Raw genomic sequence first — 5,905 nt, 5'->3', positions numbered from 1 at the left:
AGATTCCTGTGATTCTGATATTTATTAATGTATACTATGAAGTATTATAGTAATTATGATTAATATGTTAAATTGTTGTATGCCTCAGAAGTAACCAAATTTTCTCACGAATTTTGTCTTTATGGCTGTTCTAAGACTTTTGTCATCCACAATTGTTTTACTTTGATACTTTTATAGGGAAGTTAATAATCAGCTATAGTACTCTGAGGAGCACTCATAAATATAGATTCCTGATAAATTTAGAGTTTGTGCCATTGGAATAGAGAAAACAACTTCCAGGACTCTCATGGATAACTAATGTATTCATCAGGATTTCTAATCCAATATTGAGCACAATAGGAGTAAATTGCATGAACTGAATAAATAGAAGAGTGAACAAATACTTTTATGACTTTTTGTTTAAAACATTTGCTGATTCTTTTTGTTTTGTTTTTCAGAGCCAAGATAACCTTTTCTTCTGTTAAGCTACTCACAGCTTTTAACAATTGAGTAAAATATGCTCTTATGACCAAAATGTAAAACATAATTTGTCAGTTTCAAAATTTGGGAGCTTTTTGTGAGAATTCTTAATTTATGATAACATAGTTACTTGCATAAGTTAAATAAGACTCTGATTTCTTGTATAACAGGACATGTTGGAGACACACGTTATTTTACCAAGGCTTTGAGTGGAATGGCATATTTTCAGATGGCCTTGAGAAAATGAGGCTGACTTACAGAGACAAGAAAAGCCCCTTGGAAAAACTGGCCTCATTCATTGTCCTTTACAGGGTCCTGACCTATGGAAAGTAAAGAATGTTACTTTCTGACAGGCCCAGAAACTTCAAATGTTCTTGGACCTCAAAAAGAGAGAAATTCACCCAATTCATAAAGGTATTTGCAGGCACAGATAAATCCTTGGCTGATCTCAAGGCTTTAAAAAAGGTTTAATCTTAGATTCCTTATGAAAAAGATTCCAGAAAACCCATTTTTTTAAAAAAAGAGCTTACATGGCATATTATTATTATTGCTGCATTTCATGTAAATAACCAAGCCAAATATGAGACTAAACCTTATTTTAAAAATAAATTGATCCTTCTATGAGTTTGTCTTTTAAAAATTGGGGAATTTAATAGAGAAAATTATGTTTCTAAAATCTACAGTATACCAGTTATTAGACCCTAGTTTTATCCAGTGTTTTTCAATGTTTATTATTTTTCTGCAATTTGAACTTAATTCTAAAATTTTTCCAGCTACAAGTCTCCAGAGTAATGTTTTCTACTTTTTCTTATTTCTTTCCAGTTTTATTGCTGATTTAAACTCACTAAACATCAAAGTTGTGCTTGTCTTAAAGCCCTGTAAATAGAAACTAGACAAGTTAAAACTCAGAAGAAAATAAGAGCAACTTATTTATATACATAAACCACATATAGCTTATGCCAGTTTTCCTGGCTTGTTTTCCCTTTCTGGTTACTCCTCCTTCATTGCTGTTTTCTGTCTTTTTTCCCATCCTAATTTGTCTTCATGAGATGTGAGACTCCATAACCTGCTAAAAATAAGCTTTCCTAAAATCATGGAATCTCTCCATCTAGGAATAAAGCATCTTAGCCTCGAAACTCACTTTAATCTCAGATGCTTTCTCCAAAAGATTTAATAAAGAGAGGAGGGAAAAATGTGAAAGGAAAATACAATCTTAGGACCCCAATATACTATGCCGAAAGGAAAAATTGAGCTGAAAGCTGAGTCATGCAAGAAACTGCCTTTCCTTTTGTTCCTAAGCAAATAGCTACAGATAAAAGGCCAGGTAGCTCCACAGGTAGCTACTCTATATTCACCTTATCTTATGTAAGGTGCAGATTTACTGAGCTTGAGACTAATACATCCTTGACTATTCCACTCTCTGCTCCTTTTCTCTTGCAACATGTGGATTGAGTAATGTGACTGTACTCTCCCTTTTCTTCCTCAATTATCCTTTTTCATTTTAAATATTGAAGACCTCAAAATCATCCGTGAGGAAAGGCACAGAACACAGACTGTTTCTGTGATTACTGTGTTCCTTCTTCCTGGGCATTTCCTAAATTATGGGGAAATAAACTTCAAAATGTATAGGGACCTGTCTCAGATACTTTTTGGTTTACACATTCTACAGTAGCTGAACTAATTTAAATTCCCACAAACTGTGCCTAAGCATTCTTTTCTCCGCAGCCTCGTCACCATCTACTGTTTTTTGACTTTTTAATAATAGCCATTCTGATTGGTGTGAGAGGATATCTCATTGTGGTTTTCATTTGTATTTCTCTGATGATCATGATGTTGAATTTTTTTTTTGTACGTATGTTGGTTGCTTGTATGTCTTCATTTAAGAAGTGTCTGTTTATGTTTTTGCTTACTTTATAATGGGATTATTTGTTTTCTTCTTCTTAACTTTTTTATATTCCTTATAAATACTGGATATTAGACCTTTGTCAGATGCATGATTTGTGAATATTTTCTCCGATTCTGTAGGTTGTCTGTCTACTCTATTGACAGTTTATTTTACCTTGCAGAAGATCTTTAGTTAGTTCCCACTTTCAGTTTTTTGTTTTGTTACATTTGCTTTTGAGGACTTAGTCATAAATTATTTCCCAAGCCCAATGTCCAGAATAATGTTTTCTAGATTCTGTTCTAGGATTTTGTAGTTTGAGGTCTTACATTAACATCTTTAATCCAACTTCAGTTAATTTTTGTATATGATGAAAGGGAGGGTAGTTTTATTGTTTTCTATATGGCTAGCCAGTTTTTCCAGCATCATTTATTGAATAGAGAGCCTTTTCTCCACTGTTTATTTTTGCCAACTTTTTCATAGGTCAGTTACTTGTAGGCGAGTGGCTTTATTTCCGTATTGCCTATTCTGTTTCTTTGGTCTGTATGTTTTTATACCAGTACAATGGTATTTTTGGTTACTGTAGCCTGTGAAAGGAAATAAATCTCATGACCCCAAAATCACTAACCCAAAGGGAAAAGCTGAGCTGGGAAGTGAGTCAGGTAAATCTATCTCTCATTTTATTTCTAAATAAGATAGCTACAAATATAAAAATGTACATACCTCCCTCACAATTTGCCCACAAGGAAATTCTTCATAAGCCTCAAGATCTTTGCCCTAAAACAGTTCTGTTGGTTTATACCCTGGCAATGTAAATTGGTAGCTTACCGTCATTGGTGCTGAACAAAGGACAGAACTCAAAGCCACCTGAGAAAAATGCGTATCTGATTGCTTTCTCTGCCTTATTGTTTATGTAAAAATGCAGGTTCACTGAGCCAAGCTAAGGCATAAGTAACTATTCCTTTACCCCCCTCTCACATGTAAATTATGTATTCAGCTAAAAGCTGATCAAAGACCCAAAAGATTACAACCTTTTGTCTCTTGTCTACTTATAACCTGAAAGCTCCTGCTTTGAGCTGTCTCACCTTTCTGGACCTAACCAATGTACATCTTACACATATTGACTGACGCCTCATGTCTCCCTAAAGTGTATAAAAGCAAGCTATACCCCGACCACCTTGGACAAAGGTCATCAGGACCTTCCAAGGCTGTGTCACAGACACATCTATAACTTTGGTAAAACAAACTTTCTAAATTGATTGAGACCTGTCTCAGATACTTTTAGTTCACCATCCATATAGTATAGTCTGAAATACTGTAATGTGATGCCTCTGGATTTAATCTTTCTGCTTAAAATTGCTTTGGCTAGTTGGGCTTTTTTTGGTTCCACATTCATTTTAGAACAGTTTTTTTTTCTAACTCTGTAAAAAATGACGTTGGTCGTTTGATTGGAATAGTATTAAAGCTGTAGATTGCTTTAGATGTTAGGAGTATTGATTCTTCAAATCCATGAGCATGAAATATTTTTTCACTTTGTTTGTGTCACTTATGATTTCTTTCAACAGTGTTTTATAGTTATCCTTGTAGAGATCTTTTACCTTTTTGGCTTGATGTATTCATAGGTATTTTATTTGTGTGTGTCTGTTGTAAAGGGGATTGCATTCTTGATTTGTCTCTCAGCTTGAACTTTATTGGAGTATAGAAATACCATTGACTTTTGTGTATAGAAATGGTATATTAATTTTTCATCCTGAACCCAAACTAAAATCATTTGTCAATTCCAAGAGCCTTTTGGCGGAGTCTTTAAGGTTTTCTAGATATATAATCATATCATCAGTAAAGAGAGATAGATTGACTTCTTCTCTTGTTATACAGATGCCATTGATTTCTTTCTGTTGACTCTGGGTAGGACTCTAGCTGTGGGTAAGATTTCCAGTATGATGTTGAATAGTGGTGGTGGGTATGAGCAATCTTGTCTTGTTCCATGTCTTAAAATGAATGCTTTCAATGTTTTCCCATTCAGTATTATGTTGGCTGTCGGTTTGTCATAGATGAATCTTATTATTTTGAAGTATGATCCTTTGATACCTAGTTGTTGAGGGTTATTATCATGAAGGGATTTTGAATTTTATAAAAAGCTTTCTCCAAGTCTATTGAGATGGTTTTATAGTCTTTCTTTTTACTTCTCTGTATGTCGTGTATAACATGTATTGATTTGCATATGTTGTATCAACCTTGCATCTCAGGAATGAAGCCTACTTGATCATGGTGAATTAACTCTTTGATGTGCCACTGGATTTAGTTTCCTAGAATTTTGTTGAGGAGTTTTTTGTCTATGTTCATCAGGAATATTGAACAGTAGTTTTCTTTTTCATCATGTCTTTGGAAGCTTTCTTTTGACACCAGAGTGATGCTGACATTAGAGAATGAATTAGGAATGATTCCTTCCTCTTTGATTTTTCGGAAGAGTTTCAGTAGAATTGGTACTAGCTCTTCAATGTACGTCTGATAGAATTTGGCTGTAAATCCTCTGGTCTGGGACTATGTTTTTTGTTGGTAAAATTTTTATTGCTGATTCAATTTTGAAACTGGATATTTGTTTGGAGTTTCAATTTATTCCTATTTTAATCTTGGGAAGTTGTATGTTTGTAGGAATTTATCCATTTCCTCTAGATTTTCTAGGTTGTGTGCATAGAGGTTTTCATAGTAGACTTAGAGGATCTTCCATATTTCTTTGGGATCAGTTGTAATGCCACCTTTGTAATTTCTGATTGTGCTTCTTTTGATCTGTCTCTCTCTCTTTTTTTTTGTTTTGTTAATCTAGCTAGTGGTCTATCTATTTTGTCTATTCTCTCATTTCCATGATTCTTTGCATTGAATTTTGGGTCTCAATTTTGTTCAATCGTGCTCTGATTTTAGTATTTTTTTCTTCCGCTAGTTTTGGGGTTAGTTTGTTATTGTTTTTTTGGTGCCTCTAAGTGTGACGTTATGCTGCTAATTTGAGATTTTTCTAATGATTTTTGGTAGACGTTTAGTGCTATATACTTTTATCTTTACACTACTTTTGCTGAATCCTGGAGATTTTCATATTTTGTGTCTCTCTTTTCATTCATTTCAAAACATTTTTTTTTTGAGATAGAGTTTTGCCCTTGTTGCCCAGGCTGGAGTGCAATGGCGTGATCTCGGCTCACCACAACCTCCACCTTCTGGGTTCAAGAGATTCTCCTGCCTCACCCTCCCGAGTAGCTAGGATTACAGGCATGTGCCACCACATCTGGCTAATTTTGTATTTTTAGTAGAGATGGGGTTTCTCCATGTTGGTCATGCTGGTCTTGAACTCCTGACCTCAGGTGATCCGCCTGCCTTAGCCTCCCAAATTGCTGGGATTACAGGGGTGAGCCACCATGCCCGGCCCATTTCAAACCATTTTTTGATTTTTGCCTTAATTTTGTTGTTTATCCATGTTATTCAGGAGCAGGTTGTTTAATTTCAGTGTAAATGTTTGGTTTTAGAAACCCGATATTAATTTCTAGTTTTATCCCACTGTCTTCTGAGAGTATGGTT

This window comes from Pongo pygmaeus, chromosome X, assembly GCF_028885625.2.
Source record: "Pongo pygmaeus isolate AG05252 chromosome X, NHGRI_mPonPyg2-v2.0_pri, whole genome shotgun sequence".
Taxonomy (NCBI): Eukaryota; Metazoa; Chordata; class Mammalia; order Primates; family Hominidae; genus Pongo; species Pongo pygmaeus.
The sequence above is the reverse complement of the archived record's forward strand: the minus strand, read 5'-3'. Positions refer to the sequence as shown.